Source organism: Delphinapterus leucas, chromosome 3 (genome assembly GCF_059928025.1).
Source record: "Delphinapterus leucas isolate spDelLeu-1000000601 "Yukka" chromosome 3, BTC_Dleu_Yukka2, whole genome shotgun sequence".
NCBI classification, from domain to species: domain Eukaryota; kingdom Metazoa; phylum Chordata; class Mammalia; order Artiodactyla; family Monodontidae; genus Delphinapterus; species Delphinapterus leucas.
In genome coordinates, this window is record NC_143131.1 from 6,650,043 (window position 1) to 6,669,201 (window position 19,159).

Consider the following 19,159-nt stretch of genomic DNA (forward strand, 5'->3'; position numbering starts at 1 on the left):
CGATCACCATCCTTTTAGGTATTTTTGGAGACTTCATTACACAGGCATGATCCATCAAATCACTGGCCATTGGTGATTGATTCAACCTCCAGCCCCTCCCCTCCCTGGAGGTTAGGAGGTGGGACTGAAAGTTCCAACCCTCTAATCACAAAGTTGAGTCCCCTGGCAACCAGTCCTCATCCTTAGATGAGGTCCAAAAGTCACCTCACTAACATAACAAAAGACACTTTATAGTTCTCATCACTTAGGAAATTCTAAAGGTTTTAAGAGCTCTGTGCCAAAACCCAGAATGAAGAGCAAATATATATATTTCTTATTATAAATCACAATATCACATATGACCTATATTCTTTTCAGTTACTTCAAATTAAAGACATCTGGACCTTAGTTCTACAAGCCAGTCTGGGGTCTAAAGCTTGTACTACATTTCTGGATTCCAAAGACGGTTACTTTTGTGAACCATCTCAGTTTCTAGAAATTGAAATAAGGATACCTCCCTCGGGAATCCTTATTTCTGAATAGTTCTCTTCAGATCTCTCTCTCTCTCTCTCTCTCTCTTTCATTTTCTCTCTCTCTTACACACACACACACACACACACACACACACACACACATACCATCTGTGGATTATATTTTTGGTCTGTGGATTATTTCAGTCCTAGTGAGATCACCTCCCTTAAATTCCCACTGCCAAAGTAATTTCCCAAATTATATGGAAACAATGCTTCTGATGGGACTCCAAAGTGGTGACCTCTTGTTTTACTGGAAATATAGTTTAGTTATTATTTCAGTGAAAGTAAAAGGCTTTGCTTTAGCAACACTAAAACCAGAAGGAATCAGTGGATTTCTCAGTGGAGCGGATTACTTTGAGAACAACCAGAACCTAAGAGCTTCTACTCCAAGAATGCATGTGATGTATCTGTTGTGTGCTGAGAGGCTGGATCCCTCCCTCCAGGTGTCCAAGGGCTCACTATTCTCCTAAGAGGCAAGACCCTGATGGAGCCACAGCCCTGGAGCTCTCCAGAGCAGGACAGCCTTGCCAGTGCCAGCAGGTTCCTGGTGACTGTGACAAGCATGAGTCTCTTTTGAGCCTGAGCCAGAACCATACGAAATAGCTCTAGCTCATGTTGAAGGGGAGGGTTGCTGTAACCTAAGGATGGAGCCCAGAGAAGAACAGGAGGGTTGGAGATGCAGTCCAGATACAGGCTCCACAATCAACATATTTCTGAGAAAGTAAAATCTAACACCTGTCAAATTCTGAAGAGTTCATAAAATATTTTCTTGAAAATGCTCTCTATGATCCTGCTGACAGCCCTAAATATAAGTGTGTTTATAATATTCTCACTTTACGCAGACGAAACCTGAATCTTACCGAGGTCAAGCAACTTCCTTACAGCAAGAAAAGAGCAGAACCACACACACTTTCTCTGCCTGAAAACTTACATTTTTCCTTGTAACGCGAAGCTGAAATCAGGTTGAAACATTCTAAAGTTAACTGTCAGACCCAAAAGAAAGGAACAGCCACAGTTCCACATACCACAGCCCACTAGTGAGAAGTTGAGGAACAACAGTTAGGAGACAGCTGCGAGTTTCTAGAAAGGAAATGTGGGACTTCTACAGGACTCCAGTTGCACCATGATGTTTGATTTGGCAGAGTTCCTTGGCATGACATGGCTGCTTCCACTTGTGCATCCAGCCACATGAATCCAAACCACCACTCTCCCCACAGCAGGCTGCTTGTTCCCTACCAGCATCTGGCATCCACCTGCCGTCATGATTTTTGAAGCATTAGCTCTTTCAACTTTGTCCTTTGGTGTGTAATAAAATACCTCTTCCTAAGACCTTTCTTTCAAACTTCTAGCTAAACAGTAGGGGACATGTGGTCACCGAATAATTGAAAATTATAACTTTTTCAGTCTCACCAACTGGTCTTGTGAAGATCCTTTTGTAGTGTCTCACCGATGAGTTGGCTAACAGCTGACAGCTGGAGAATAATGCTGCCACTTTATGCTGCAACGACTACTTATTTCTCTGAATGTCCCAGGCTGTCACAATTCCCTTTGTGCCAACACAGAGGAAATTCCTGCCCTGCTGGAATCCCTAGGATCTTCATATTCCACCTGTTTACTTTGATCCAAAGGGAACAGATGTCAGGAGCTGTGTTTTCAACTTCCCCATGAGCTGGTTCCTCTGAGTTGCAAAGCCCACTAGTCCTTCCAAACCACACTACATCTAAAAAGGAAACTCTATATACCTGTTCACACCTGGAGTTTTGAAGTCTTCCTTTGTAGAGAAAATTAACTCTCCAGAAGAGTGTGTGGTTGCCTGGCACAGCTCTGCTACTCATGCGTCCATGAAGCCAGCATCATGTTAGCATCTGTGAGCCTAACCTCTTCCCCCTAAAACACAACGGAATCCTTTACTCCCAGCTGTCTTAAGTGTTCTGTTTTGAGTATCGATGATCTAAATTCTCACACTACTCCCAAAGGGTTAGCTCGTCAAGCAGACCATTTGCTGCATTTAGGTTCCCATTACCTGCTAATGCAGACCCACTAACACCTCCGTAGCTAGCGGAGGATCCCCACGTTCCACTCCATCTCTTATTCATGTTCTCCTTCTCCCACAGACCCTGAGTGCTTCATAAGACATATGTTACTTTAAGAGTGTTAATGGTGCTTGTCAGCTTGCAGGCCAGGCTTGTTCAGTATCTCAGAGTGGGCAGTTTGGCGATGACATTCAGCCACTCCCTAGCCACATGCACACCATCTTGCCCTCCCAGGCTCTGCACCCATGAGAGCAAGGGCAGAACTTGCTTGTCCTATTACCTCAGCTTGCCCTGCTCCTGTAATGGAGCAGGACCCTATGGGGCCTTGCAGGGACAGACACACCCCCTTCATACCTCTGCCTGCCTCTTGTCTGTAGAAAAACTTTAGCCTCCTAAGCCTTCTACAAGTTCCAAAGAGTAAAGTGAATCAGAGAAGTGAGAAAATGCAGAAAGAAGGGAAAACAGTCAAACAAGACAAAATAATAGTTTAGCTATTAAACAAGGTTAAGACCTTTAACTCCTCCTCAAGGGCTATAGATGATATTCTGAGCCATGTCCTTTGAGCTGTTTTGTAGATAGTGAAACTCCCACCAGGAGGAAGAAGTTAACTACATGCTGCCCATGAGTACGTAGACCCCAGACCGGTTGGAACCAGAAGGTTGATGATGTTGACTCCCGATTACCTAGCCTGATTACCTCACCACTAACCAATCAGAAGAATGTCCACGTGCTGATCAGGTACTCGGCAACCCTCTCCCTCACTGTCTTTAAAAACCTTTCCCTGAAAGCCACTGGGGAATTTGGGCTTTTTGAGCATTAGCTGCCTGAACTCCTTGCCTGGTGCCTGCAATAAACACTGCACTTTCTTTCACCACAACCTGGTGTCAGGAGATTGGCTTTACTGCACTCAAGCAATCAGACCCAAGTTTGGTTTGGTAACACTCCTAGCTCAGAGCAGGTTTGCAGAACACATTTTCTGAGTTGTCCCTGAATCCATCAGCTCTATCTGGAACAGTTTTGAAAATCCAAAGGGCTACAGAGGCCTCTATGGGGACCAATGAGATGATCATGCAGAAGACATCAAAGAGGGTGTGGGTGGATGGAAACACTGTGCTCAGGCCCATCCAACACATCCAGTCCTGCTGCTGCTGATGCCTCCTAGCAGCTTGGGGCCTGTGGTCCAGGAGGTAAGAGCCAGTGGGAGTGGACATGATGGGAGTTACCCTCAGACCTGCACCTTCAAAATGGAAATCTTGTCATTCTGTGACAGTTCAGACAATTTGGATTTCACAGGCACTGGATGACTCTGGGAACTAAGCCATTGCAGGTAAATGTCAAAGAAGTGATTTCAAGAAAATGGGTGTTTTGGTTTTTTTTTTTAATTAATTTATTTATTTTTGGCTGCATTGGGTCTTCGTTGCCGTGTATGGGCTTCTCATTGTGGTGGCTTCTCTTGTTGTAGAACACAGGCTCTAGGTGCACGGGCTTCAGTAGTTGTGGCACGTGGGCTTCAGTAGTTGCGGTGTGCAGGCTCTGTAGTTGTGGTGCATTGGCCTAGTTGCTCCGTAGCATGTGGGATCTTCCTGGACCAGGGCTCGAACCCATGTCCCCTGCATTGGCAGGAGGATTCTTAACCACTGTGCCACCAGGGAAGCCCGGGTGGTTTTAATATTAATAATAATATTAGCCTTATTTTTAAGACAAATAAGGCTTATGTATGGAGGAAATTGGCAAGAGCTGAATGCCTTTAAGATTTTTCCTTGATCTGTGATTACAATATCACATTACATTTTTAAAAGAAGTTTTTGTTTCCTTTAATCTCACTCCAGGGATAGTGATATTGGTCATTAAAAAAAAAAATTGCACTTACAAAACAGAAATAGACTTTTCAGACATAGAAGGCAAATTTATGGTTACCAAATAGGAAAAGGGGGAGGGATAAATTAGGAGTTTGGGATTAATATGTGATTAACATATAATACTACTATATATAAAATAGATAACCAACAAGGTCATACTGTATAGAACAGGAAACTGTACTTGATATCTAGAAATAACTTATAATGGAAAAGAATCTTAAAAAGAATAGATTTATATATATATATGTATGTTTAACTGAATTGCTTTGCTGTATACCTGAAAGTAACAATCTTGTAAATCAACTATACTTCAGTTAAAAAAATAGAGACAAATTTTTTTTTAAATTAAAAAATAAAAGTTTGAAAGGAAGAACAGCAAGTTAGCCCTGCCAACCTCTTGGGCTGTCACACCGCATACAAGCCATGAAACCCCAGCAGGTCAGGTGTCCCAGTGGTGTCAGGCTCCTTTTCAGTCAAGTAGGGTCCTGACCCCTGATTTCCCCACAGGGCTTTCACGAGCATCAACTGAGATAACAGGTGAGCAATGCTTTGATGACAATAATGATGCAAAATGTGATTTTATCACCCAAAGTGGAGCACTCCTTCCATGTCATCATGTTAGCACCAACTATTACACATTTGTGGATGCAGTCAGGTCTGCTCGAAGCTGCCACGTGCCAGGGACGGGATGGGATGGCTGCTGACAACTCTTCAAGTTTTATAAGGAGAACAAGGCTAAATACCAGGAATCACCTTGTCCTAAATTAGCTGAAGTTTTAACCAGTAGGCAATTAGGAAACTGACACAATTCTTCTATGATTTGTCAAGTACAGAGCTAAGTATAATGCAATTGGTGTTCATTACTTTACAAGGGGGTCAGGAACTGGAACTGTAGATTAGAACCCAGGCTCTGCTCACTGAGAAAACACTATTTCATAAAATAATAATGATAATAATAACAATAATAAATGTGCACTGAGTGCCTATTTCAGACCAGGCCCTGAGCCAGATGAACAGCATCACATGGAGATTTTCGTTACATGAGAGATGCCCTGATGGTGGTGGTGAGCACTGTGAAGTGTGATTTTTAAGACAGCCAAAATCACAGTAGGTGCCGGGTAATGTCTGTATTGTTTAAATGTACAGAAGTACTTGTTAATATCTAATCAATAAGTTGTGTTCATACACTAACTATATTGGGGAAAAACCATAAATTTGCCATGTTTCCTGTTTTCATCCCAAAAAGGAGAGTCCAGGGCAAAGTTGTAAATCCCCTTGGGTGGCCCCCACTCACTGTGCTACGAATTCTTCTTTCTTCCGTGGACACCTGTGCTTCTATGCTGGGCCCTCTTCCCAGGATTCCCCTCTGAGGGAGTCCCCCTTCTAGGTCCCCTCTCGCTGCCTCAAACAAAACTCGGGTCTCCTATGCCCACAATTATAGTAACACAATCATTGCTCTGACGTCTTTGAATGATATTCTCAAGTCACATCAACCAACAGCGACACTCCCTGCTTGGTTTGGGGTTCTCCAGAAACTCATTCTTGTAGTCAGGTATTTTCTAAGTCAATGGAACGTTCTGAAAAGGCAAATTCTGGTCAGGTGAGAGAAATTGGATCTCTGACAGGGAAGCAAAGGCCATCTGGGGAGTGCTGAGGCCTGCTGATACCTCTTCAATAGCTCAGGGCTAATGCCCCCGGGACTGCAGATGTGCACAGCACACCTGTCCTCGAAGTGGAGTCATGATGAGCTGGAATAAAAGAGAGCTGTGTCAGAATCACTTACCCAGCAGTGCCAGAACCCCTTGGGGAACACACTGGAATGAACAGCACTGGCTGTCTGGACTGGCATTTCCCACGTGGACCCTCGCCGCCTCCATTGTCCTAAGGGAGCAAAGGGAGACAAAAGGGTGGAGAGAACGTGCACTGGTTCGTCAGTGGCTGGAAGGACAGGAACACATATCTCTCCCCTCCCTGCCTAGCGCTCCTGCCACTTCATCTTATTATGACTTGTTGCTACGTAGGATTGTGTGAAATTTGATAAACTGTCATCTGTCTTCATCTTCATCCAAAGTTCCAGTTAACAAGGTCCTAGAATAACTCGGTTATACGCGGGTTTCCTCAGAAAATTTTACATAATAGTGATTTGATGATACCATAATGACAGTAATCTGAGTTTTTCTCAAAGTAAACAATTCTTTTTTTTTTAACATTTTTATTGGAGTATAATTGCTTTACAATGGTGTGTTACTTTCTGCTTTATAACAAAGTGAATCAGTTATACATATACATATGTTCCCATATCTCTTGCCTCTTGCATCTCCCTCCCTCCCACCCTCCCTATCCCACCCCTATAGGTGGTCACAAACCAACAAGCTGATCTCCCTGTGCTATACGGCTGCTTCCCACTAGCTATCTATTTTATGTTTGGTAGTGTATATATATCTATGCCACTCTCTCGCTTTGTCACAGCTTACCCTTCCCCCTCCCCATATCCTCAAGTCCATTCTCTAGTAGGTCTGTGTCTTTATTCCTGTCTTACCCCTAGGTTCTTCATGACATTTTTTTTCTTAAATTCCATATATATGTGTTAGCATATGGTATTTGTCTTTCTATTTCTGACTTACTTCACTCTGTATGACAGACTCTAGGCCTATCCACCTCACTACAAACAGCTCAATTTCATTTACTTTATGGCTGAGTAATATTCCATTGTATATATGTGCCACATCTTGTTCCCATCTCTGGGCTATTGTAAATAGAGCTGCAATGAACATTTTGGTACACAACTCTGAGAATTATGGTTTTCTCAGGTTATATGCCCAGTAGTGGGATTCCTGGGTCATATGGTAGTTCTATTTGTAGTTTTTTAAGGAACCTCCATACGGTTCTCCATAGTGGCTGTACCAATTCACATTCCCACCAGCAGAGTGTTCCCTTTTCTCCACACCCTCTCCAGCATTTATTGTGTCTAGATTTTTTGATGATGGCCATTCTGACTGGTGTGAGATGATATCTCATGATAGTTTTGATTTGCATTTCTCTAATGATTAATGATGTTGAGCATTATTTCATGTGTTTGTTGGCAGTCTGTATATCTTCTTTGGAGAAATGTCTATTTAGGTCTTCTGCCCATTTTTGGATTGGGTTGTTTGTTTTTCTGTTATTGATCTGCATGAGCTGCTTATAAATTTTGGATATTAATCCTTTGTCAGTTGCTTCATTTGCAAATATTTTCTCCCATTCTGAGGGTTGTCTTTTGGTCTTGTTTATGGTTTTCTTTGTTGTGCAAAAACTTTGAAGTTTCATTAGGTACCATTTGTTTATTTTTGTTTTTATTTCCATTTCTCTAGGAGGTGGGTCAAAAAGGATCTTGCTGTGATTTATGTCATAGTGTTTTGCCTATGTTTTCCTCTAAGAGTTTGATAGTTTCTGGCCTTACATTTAGGTCTTTAATCCATTTTGAGCTTATTTTTGTGTATGGTGTTAGGGAGTGATCTAATCTCATACTTTGACATGTATCTGTCCAGTTTTCCCAGCACCACTTATTGAAAAGGCTGTCCTTTCTTCACTGCACATTCCTGCCTCCTTTATCAAAGATAATGTGACCATATGTGCGTGGGTTTATCTCTGGGCTTTCTATCCTTTTCCATTGATCTATCTTTCTGTTTTTGTGCCGCTACCAGACTGTCTTGATTACTGTAGCTTTGTAGTATAGTCTGAAGTCAGAGAGCCTGATTCCTCCAGCTCCATTTTTCAGTCTCAAGATTGCTTTGACTATTCGGGGTCTTTTGTGTTTCCATACAAATTGTGATTTTTTTTTTGTTCTAGTTCTGTGAAAAATACCAGCGGTATTTGATAGGGATTGCATTTAGTCTGTAGATTGCTTTGGGTAGTAGAGTCATTTTCACAATATTGATTCTTCCAATCCAAGAACATGGTATATCTTTAATTTCTTTCATCAGTGTCTTATAATTTTCTGCATATGGGTCTTTTGTCTCCTTAGGTATGTTTATTCCTAGATATTTTATTCTTTTTGTTGCAATGGTAAATGGGAGTGTTTTCTTGATTTCACTTTCAGATTTTTCATCATTAGTGTATAGGAATGTCAGAGATTTCTGTACATTAACTTTGTATCCTGCTACTTTACCAAATTCATTGATTAGCTCTAGTAGTTTTCTGGTAGCATCTTTAGGATTCTCTATGCAATGTATCATGTCATCTGCAAACAGTGACAGCTTTACTTCTTCTTTTCCGATTTGGATTCCTTTTAATTCCTTTTTTTCTCTGATTTCTGTGGTGAAAACTTCCAGAACTATGTTGAATAAGAGTGGTGAGAGTGGGCAACCTTCACTTGTTCCTGATCTTAGTGGAAATCCTTTCAGTTTTTCACCATTGAGGACAATGTTGGCTGTGGGTTTGTTATATATGGCCTTTATTATGTTGAGGAAATTTCCCTCTATGCCTACTTTCTGCAGGGTTTTTTATCATAAATGGGTGTTGAATTTTGTCAAAAGCTTTCTCTGCATCTATTGAGATGATCATATGGGTTGTCTACTTCAATTTTTTAATATGATGTATCATGTTGATTGATTTGCGTATATTGAAGAATCCTTGCATTCCAGGAATAAACCCCTCTTGATCATGGTGTATGATCCTTTTAATGTGTTGTTGGATTCTGTTTGCTAGCATTTTGTTGAGGATTTTTGCATCTATGTTCATCAGTGATATCGGCCTGTAGTTTTCTTTCTTTGTGGCATCCTTCTCTGGTTTTGGTATCAGGGTGATGGTGGCCTCGTAGAATAAGTTTGGGAGTGTTCCTCCCTCTGCTATATTTTGGAAGAGCTTGAGAAGGATAGGTGTTAGCTCTTCTCTAAATGTTTAATAGAATTCGCCTGTGAAGCCATCTGGTCCTGGGCTTTTGTTTGTTGCAAGATTTTTAATCACAGTTTCAATTTCAGTGCTTCTGATTGGTCTGTTCATATTTTCTATTTCTTCCTGATTCAGTCTTGGCAGGTTGTGCATTTCTAAGAATTTGTCCATTTCTTCCAGGTTGTCCATTTTATTGGCATAGAGTTGCTTGTAGTAATCTCTCATGATCTTTTGCATTTCTGCAGTGTCAGTTGTTACTTCTCCTTTTTCGTTTCTATTTCTATTGATTTGAGTCTTCTCCCTTTTTTTCTTCAAGAGTCTGGCTAATGGTTTATCTATTTTGTTTATCTTCTCAAAGAACCAGCTTTTCGTTTTATTGATCTTTGCTATCGTTTCCTTCATTTCTTTTTCATTTATTTCTGATCTGATTTTTATTATTTCTTTCCTTCTGCTAACTTTGGGTGCTTTTTTTGTTCTTCTTTCTCTAATTGCTTTAGGTGCAAGGTTAGGTTGTTTATTCGAGATGTTTCCTGTTTCTTAAGGTAAGATTGTATTGCTATAAACTTCCTTTTTAGAACTGTTTTTCCTGTATCCCATAGGTTTTGGGTTGTCCTGTCTCCATTGTCATTTGTTTCTAGGTATTTTTTGATTTCCTCTTTGATTTCTTCAGTGATCACTTCGTTATTAAGTAGTATATTGTTTAGCCTCCATGTGTTTGTATTTTTTACAGATCTTTTCCTGTAATTGATATCTAGTCTCATAGCGTTGTTGTCAGTAAAGATACTTGATACAATTTCAATTTTCTTAAATTTATCAAGGCTTCATTTGTGACTCAAGATATGATCTATCCTGGAGAATGTTCCATGAGCACTTGAGAAAAATGTGTATTCTGTTTCTTTGGATGGAGTGTCCTATAAATATCAATTAAGGCCATCTTGTTTAATGTATCATTTTAAGCTTGTGTTTCCTTATTTATTTTCATTTTGGATGATCTGTCCATGGGTGAAAGTGGGGTGTTAAACTTCCCTGCTATGAATGTGTTACTGTCAATTTCCCCTTTTATGGCCGTTAGTATTTGCCTTATGTATTGAGGTGCTCCTACGTTGGGTGCATAAATATTTACAATTGTTATATCTTCTTCTTGGATCGATCCCTTGATCATTATGTAGTGTCCTTTTTTGTCTCTTCTAATAGTCTTTATTTTAAAGTCTATTTTGTCTGATATAAGAATTGCTACTCCAGCTTTCTTTTGGTTTCCATTTGCATGGAATATCTTTTTCCATCCCCTTACTTTCAGTCTGTATGTGTCTCTAGGTCTGAAGTGGGTCTCTTGTAGACAGCATATATGTAGGTCTTGGTTTTGTATACATTCAGCCAATCTGTGTCTTTTGGTGGGAGCATTTAGTCCATTTACATTTAAGGTAATTATCGATATGTATGTTCCTATTCCCATTTTCTTAATTGTTTTGGGTTTGTTATTGTAGTTCTTTTCCTTGTCTTGTGTTTCTTGCCTAGAGAAGTTCCTTTAGCATTTGTTGTAAAGCTGGTTTGGTGGTGCTGAACTCTCTCAACTTTTGCTTGTCTGTAAAAGTTTTAATTTCTTCATCAAATCTGCATGAGATCCTTGCTGGGTAGAGTAATCTTGGTTGCAGGTTTTTCTCCTTCATCACTTTAAATATGTCCTGCCAGTCCCTTTGGCTTGCAGAGTTTCTGCTGAAAGATCAGCTGTTAACCTTATGGGGATTCCCTTGTGTGTTATTTGCTGCTTTTAATATGTTTTCTTTGTATTTAATTTTTGACAGTTTGATTAATATGTGTCTTGGTGTATTTCTCCTTGGATTTATCCTGTATGGGACTCTCTGTGCTTCCTGGACTTGATTAACTATTTCCTTTCCCATATTAGTGAAGTTTTCAACTATGATCTCTTCAAATATTTTCTCAATCCCTTTCTTTTTCTCTTCTTCTTCTGCAACCCCTATAATTCAAATGTGGGTGTGTTTAATGTTGTCCCAGAGGTCTCTGAGACTGTCCTCAGTTCTTTGCATTCTTATTTCTTTATTCTGCTATGCAGTAGTTATTTCCACTATTTTATCTTCCAGGTCACTTATCCATTATTCTGCCTCAGTTATTCTGCTACTGATCCCATCTAGAGTTGCTTGTTTCATCTTTAGTTCTTCTAGGTCCTTGTTAAATGTTTCTTGCATTTTGTCTATTCTATTTCCAAGATTTCAGATCATCCTTACTATCATTATTCTGAATTCTTTTTCAGGTAGACTGCCTATTTCCTCTTCATTTGTTAGGTCTGGTGGGTTTTTATCTTGCTCCTTCATCTGCTGTGTGTTTTTCTGTCTTCTCATTTTGCTTATCTTACTGTGTTTGGTGTCTACTTTTTGCAGGCTGCAGGTTCGTAGTTCCCATTGTTTTTGGTGTCTGTCCCCAGTGGTTAAAGTTGGTTCAGTGGGTTGTGTAGGCTTTTTTGTGGATGGGACTAGTGCCTGTGTTCTGGTGTATGAGGTTGGATCTTGTCTTTCTGGTGGGCAGTTCCACATCTGGTGGTGTGTTTTGGGGTTTCTGTGGACTTATTATGATTTTAGGCAGCCTCTCTGCTAATGGGTGAGGTTGTGTTCCTGTCTTGCTAGTTGTTTGGCATATGGTGTCCAGTACTGTAGTTTGCTGGTCGTTGAGTGAAGCTAGGTGCTGGTGTTGAGATGGAGATCTCTGGGAGATTTTTGCCATTTAATATTATATGGAGCTGGGAGGTCTTTTATGGACCAGTGTCCTGAAGTTGGATTTCCCACCTCAGAGGCACAGCACTGACTCCTGGCTGCAGCACCAAGAGCCTTTCGTCTACATGGCTCAGAGTAAAAGGGAGAAAAAGTAGAAAGAAAGAAGAAAGAAAGAATGAAAGAAAGGAAGGAAGCAAGCAAGCAAGGAAGGAAGGAAGGAAGGAAGGAAAGAAGAAAGAAAGAAAGAAAGAAAGAAAGAAAGAAAGAAAGAAAGAAAGGGAAGAAAGAAAGAAAGAAAGAAGATACAATAAAATCTAGTTATTAAAATAAAAAATAATTATTAAGAAAAACAAAACTTTTGTTTTAAAAAGAAATAAAAAAAAAAAAAAACGGATGGATAGAACCCTAGGACAAATGGTGGAAGCAAAGCTATACAGACAAAATCTGACACAGAAGCATACACATTCACAAAAAGAGGAAAAGGGGAAGAAATCATAAATCTTGCTCTCAAAGTCCACCTCCTCAGTTTGGGATGATTCGTTTTCTATTCATGTATTCCACAGATGCGCACAGATGCAGGGTACATCAAGTTGATTGTGAAGCTTTAATCCGCTGCTCCTGAGGCTGCTGGGAGAGATTTCCCTTTCTCTCCTTTTTTCACACAGCTCCCGGGGCTCAGCTTTGGATTTGGCCCCGCCTCTGCGTGTAGGTCGCTGAATGACGTCTGTTCTTCGCTCAGACAGGACGGGGTTAAAGGAGCAGCTGCTTTGGGGGCTCCGGCTCACTCAGGCAGGGGAGAGGGAGGGGCACGGAGTGCGGGGTGAGCCTGGGGCGCCAGAGGCCAGTGTGACATTGTACCAGCCTGAGGCACGCCATGCATTCTCCCGGGGAAGTTGTCCCTGGATCCCGGGACCCTGGAAGTGGCGGGCTGCACAGGCTCCCTGGAAGGGAGGTGTGGTGAGTGACCTGTGCTCTCACACAGGCTTCTTGGTGGCGGCAGCAGCAGCCTTAGCATCTCATGCCTGTCTCTGGAGTCCGCGTTTTTAGCCGCGGCTCGCGCCCGTCTCTGGAGCTCCTTTAGGCAGCACTCTTAATCCCTTCTCCTCACGCACCAGGAAACAAAGAGGGAAGAAAAAGTCTCTTGCCTCTCCGGCAGGTCCAGACTTTTTCCCAGACTCCCTCCCGGCTAGCTGTGGTGCACTAACCCCCTGCAGGCTGTGTTCACGCTGGCAACACCAGTCCTCTCCCTGTGCTCTGACCGAAGCCCGAGCCTCAGCTCCCAGCCCCGCCTGTCCCGGCGGGTGAGCAAACAAGCCTCTCGGGCTGGTGAGTGCCGGTCGGCACCGATCCTCTGTGCAGGAATCTCTCCACTTTGCCCTCCGCACCCCTGTGGCTGTGCTCTCCTCCGCGGCTCCAAAGCTACCCCCCTCCGCCACCTGCAGTCTCCGCCCGCGAAGCGGCTTCCTAATGTGTGGAAACCTTTCCTCCTTCATGGCTCCCTCCCACTGGTGCAGGTCCCGTCCCTATTCTTTTGTCTATGTTTATTCTTTTTTTTTTTTTTTTTTTGCCCTACCCAGGTACGTGGGGACTTTCTTGCCTTTTGGGAGGTCTGAGGTCTTCTGCCAGCATTAAGTAGGTGTTCTGTAGGAGTTGTTCCACGTATAGATGTATTTCTAGTATCTGTGGGGAGGAAGGTGATCTCCGCGTGTTACTCTTCCACCATCTTCCCCTCGTCCTAAACAATTCTTTTTTAAGGTAAAAGTCATTTTTAAAGGTCAAATAAAATAATATTTTCTTGTGCACTTGAGAAAACTATAAAATAAATGACATGAAATTTTATACTATAAGGCATGAGAACAAAAAGTTATTCTAAAAGTCCAAATGAAGAATGGAGAGAAGAAAATTTCAGAAATTCAAATAAATATGAAATTGACTGAATTAATATGTACTTTTATGGTATATTTATTTTGGATGGCAGGATAAATATCAGTAATATAGAAACACCAGCCAGACAGAGTTTATTTAAATTGACAAAGCTGACAGCTTTCAGCCACGTAATGAACACAAAATTTAGACCAGTCAGGAGTTTTCTAAGCTTTCAGCAATGCTGTGGAGTTGAATATCATGATGGCCTCTTTGGGGGCAGTGCACCCCATCACCCACTTGTGGGGATGTCACCTGCCAATGGCTCACTGCTGTAACCTTCCTGGGTGTTATGGGTTGAGGTGTGTCTTCAGCAAAATTCACATGTTGAAGTCCTAACCCCTCAGTACCTCAGAATATGGCTGTATTTGGAAATAGGGTCATTGCAGACGTAATTAGTTAAGAGTAATGATGTAATTAGGGTGGGCCCTATAATTCTGACTAAACACATCCAAGAAAATCTGGGACACAAACTGGGTATCCTACAATTCAATTCAATTCTGACACTCTCTACTCTCTACCATCAGATCCTACAGGTTAAGGGCTCAATCCTACAAGACTACACCCCCAACCACTTCAGATGCCAATCACAAGTCCAGGTTGCCACTTGGGCTTCTGGCCAACTGGCTATAGATTGGAGGTTCCAATGACCCCGTCCTTGGGTTCTATTAATTTGCTAGAATGGCTCACAAAGCTCAGGAAGCCAGTTTACTTACTAGATTACTGATTTATTATAAAAGTATATAACTCAGGAACAGCCAGATGGAAGAGATGCTTAGGGAAATGTATGGGGAAGGGCACAGCTCTCCCATGCTCTATCCAGGTGCACCACTCTCCCAGGTGTTCACCAACCTGGAAGGTCTCCAACCCAATCCCTTTGGATTTTTATGGAGGCTTCATTACATAGGCATAACTGATTAAATCATTGGCAACTGGTGACTAATTCAACCTCCAGCTCCTGTTTCCTCCCCAGAAGTCAGGGGGTGGGACTAAAATTTCAAACCTCCAATCACAGGGTTGGGTCCCTTGGCAACCATCCTTAGGTGTTTCCAAAAGTCACCTCACTAACAAAAGACACCTTTGTTGCTCTTAACATTTAGGAAATTCCAAGGGTTCTAGGAGCTCTGTGCAAGAATCAGGGATGAAAATCAAATATATATTTCTGATTATAAATCACAATATCACAGCCCTAATTCAATATGACTGATATTCTTATAAAAAGGAGAAATTTGGACACAGAGACAGACATGCATAGAGGAAAGATGAAGAGACTGCAGGCCAAGGAGAGGGGTCTGGAATAGATCCTGTCCTCGCAGCCCTCAGAAGGAACCAACCCTGCTGACACCTTGAACTTAGACTTCCAGCCTCCAGCCTGTGGACAATAAATGTCAGCTGTTTAAGCCACATGTCCTGTGGTACTTTGTTAAGCAGTCCTGGCAATCTAATATGCCTGGTGATGCCCTTGGCCACAGAGAACAGCTGCTCTGCCCAAGGTAGCACCCCCTGAGGGACGGTCTAAGGCCCACCTGCTCACCTCCAACTGTGATAACTCGAGAGACCACCCAGGGTGACAGCTCCCTTCCCGGGGCTCAGCTGAACCCACCCTGTGAATCAGCATCTCTCGGACAGTCCTGCCACCCTCACTTCCTTAGAGCCTCACTCCCGGGGCAGACAGCTCTGCAGACAGTCCTTCCTCAGTCTGTCTCCCAGGAACCCACACATAAGAGCTGTAAAGCCATAACTCGATCATTACAGGTATTGGTCCCTATAGGGAGTTGGTTTTGTGAGATTTATGTAGACACAAATGCCCTGGAGCGAAACTGCAAGATAATAGTTCTGAACTCACGGAGGACAATTCCCAAGGCCACCTGGACACGCTCTCAAGTCTGAACCCTCAGGGTTCAGCCGTGACTGGCGCCCTAAGGACAGCCATGAATCAGCAGCTCAGGGAGCTGGAACAAGAATATTTCTGGCAGCTAAGAGGGAGGGAGGTGCCTCGGTGCGGACACCAGCCACCAAGACGGATGGCCTCCCGTTGGCGGAGATTCTGTCAGAGAAGGACGCTCACTCTTTCTTTAACCTAACACCAGGACGCAGCTGGAACAAAACTGACCAACATCGGTGCCGAGGGGTACTGAGGAGGGCGGGGCCTCCTTGGAGCCCCAGCAGGAGCTCCTCTAATCCTGGGACTTCACCAGCTGGGCACTCAGAGGAGGGGCCCTCTAGCGCTTCCTTTGTCAGAGCCCAGCTCAGCAGCTACACTTAGAAAGGAATATTAGGTCCTTGTTCTTTGTACTCACACGCTGAGGAGGGGCTCAGGGTCTCAGGAAGCGAGTGGCGGGGGGGAGGCGCAGAAGGATGCAGGAGGGACTGACAGAGGGTGGCTGACCTGAGGTCAAGCCCAGGGACAGCATACTCACCCTCTTCCTTCCACACTGGACCCCCTGGAGCCAAAACTGCTTCCCCAGTTTTAAAACCATTGTAGGACTTCCCTGGCGGTCCAGTGGTTATGACTTCGCGCTTCCAGTGCAGGGGACACGGGTTCAGTCCCTAGTTGGGGAACTAAGATCCTGCACGCCCCATGGCAAGCCTTGAAAAAAAATGTAGAAAGAGGAAACCTATATAAAGAGGGATGTGTAAAGATGGTCACCTTCATGATAATGATGGTTTTCTCAGGGTGGTAACATTCCAAATGATTCCACTTTTGTAAGCAATGTTTATTAAAGGCATTCCTTAATTTTTTTTTTGCAATAAGAATGGATCAATTATATGCTCAGAAAACCAAAAGAAAGTTATTTTAATAGCGGGGGGAAAGAAGGTATTTAGAGAGCTCCAAGCCTACACTGGATGCTGCACGAGGCATGGATTCCCATGTGCCCTACCCGTGGTATGTGGGTTTTGACCGCAAAGCCTGCCTCACACTGGTGGTGGGGCAGATGCTGGACCACAGTGGGGTCAGGATGACGGCACTGATCCAATGCTTTAGGGGTTGGGCACTGCAGAAAGTGCTTCCAGGCAGGAGGCATATTCAATGAGGGCTGGGAGGCAGAGCCCCTAGTTCCATGCAGTCCCTTGATCTGACGGCAGACCCCAGCCCTCCCTAAGCCCAGTCACATGTGCTGTGTACTGCACACCTCTGGGGAGTTGTTGAGCAAGCGGCATCTGTTGCCCACCCCCAGGAGTAAATCACTGCTGCCCACTGCATCTCGGTGTCGAAGTTGCCAAGGAAAAGCTTGCAGCCAAGCCCTGGATGGGACAATGCTCTTCCCCCGTAGAGAGGAGACAGAGCAATGTCAGCTTCTGCAGTAAGCGTTGGCCTCCCAGGGCCGGTGGGTCCCTCCTGCAGCTGATGCAGGGCTATTGGCCTGCATGCACCTTTCTTGTGCCACAGCGGAAGGTCCCGGTCCACTCCCCACAAGGGACAGATAGAGCAGTGGGTTGGCCAGATGCCATATGGTACACACTGAAGAGGACCAAAGGAGCACACACTGCATCTGAAGCAGGGACTGACATGCCACACAAGGTCACAGGTCTAGCACAGGCTGTGAGGACTCTACCTCTTGGTGAGGAAGCACACCAGGCCCAGGGCCCATTCTTAGGCAGCCTCCAGGGGACCTAAGGAATGAATGCGTGAGTCTGCCTCTCCCCACTGGGGCATTATTCACTTTGTCTCAGTGCACCTGCCACCACCCCCGGACTGTGACCTTGATGGCCTTGCAAATGCTCCCTGGTCCCAGTGCATGGGGGCCTGGTGGGTGCTGTGCTGCCGGCGGGCTGGGGTGCAGGACCAGGCCCACAGCACTCCCTGCACAGAGCTGCTCCCAGGGCTGTTCAAGGTAAGGTGGGTGCGCTCACAACCAGGCCCGCAGGCTGGAGGGGGAAGAACACTGCCTGGGGACCTGGCTGCCCAGAAAGGAGCTGCCTGATTCAAAGGGATGCGAACATCTAAAGTTGGTGACAATCGGCTCCTGGCTGGGAAAGCAGACAGCAGCTCTTGAGAGGCACAGAAACAAAGACCAGCAACTGCCGGGCCACGGGGGGCTCTGTCTGGCTCTTGACACACCATCCACATGCATCACCCAACCACCGGAGGCTGGTGCCTCTGAACACACATCTGCCGGAAGAGGGGACACGCCATAGGTCAAAAGGCTTCCTGGAGGCTATCCGCCTGCCTGAACCCTGGCCCTGGACCTGGCCCTGGCTTGGCAACCACAGGTGGGATGGACCCCTGCCCTTTCTGGCCCCTCTGGAGCCACCTGTGACCCCGGCTCCCACAGGCTGCCCATTAGTGGAGGCTGCCCGCCTGTCCCTGCTTCACATCTTGTGAACGCTGGCAGGAGGCTGGTTCTCTCAACTCTTAGTCCAGCTGGGGGGATGGGAGAAAGAGGACATTGGAAGGGCTTCAAGGCAGGCCTTCTAGGCTGACATTTGCTACCAATAAGAATTTGGTTATCGGTGGTGGGAAGGTGTCTCTAAAGACCCATGAGCCCTGCTCCTGGGCCATGTGCTGGCCAGACAGCAAGCGTTCTCCACACTTCCCATAGTCACGGGGTGGAGCACAGGCCTGCTGTCTGCTGCTATAAGCTGTTCCTGGTGCACAGAGCGAAGTAACACTCAAGCAAGGAACAAGTCAGCTCTGACACCAATGAGACAGATGATAAATTGAAATGATGAATTTCTGATGCCAGTGCAAAATCAGGTAGGAGGCATCATTTATCAAGTTTCCAGCACAGCCTACAATGGAAAGATCTTTGAGGTTTTTGGTTGTTTGTTAGGGAAATTGAAACCTTAACCAAGGGTTTAGATAAAAATTCAGCGTGAGATGTTAATTTAGGAACCCATGGTTAGGAAGGTATTGGGCTGACTCGTATTAGCCAGGTGCTATTCCTTTGCATTTGTGGTGACACATAAACTATTGATCACATTTGCTGGTACGTGCTGACATGTCATTTAGCACAGCACAACCTGGCTCCCTAAGAAGTCCAATTCATTGTAAGCTTAAAAAGTGATGCCTGTCTCCACAATGCTTCTATTTCCAATGCAGCTCAAATCCAAAGCAAGATCCCAGAATCTGCGTGGATTTCGGAGGCGCTGATCATGCCTGGTGACCCACCCCCACTGTTGGATTCCAGCCCCATCTCCACCAGCACCTGTCAACAGGGTTTAGTGATGACGCATCTGGCCTGCTGGATTTAAGTGTTTGGGAACAGTGATGTCCTGTGATGGAGTTTTCCTGC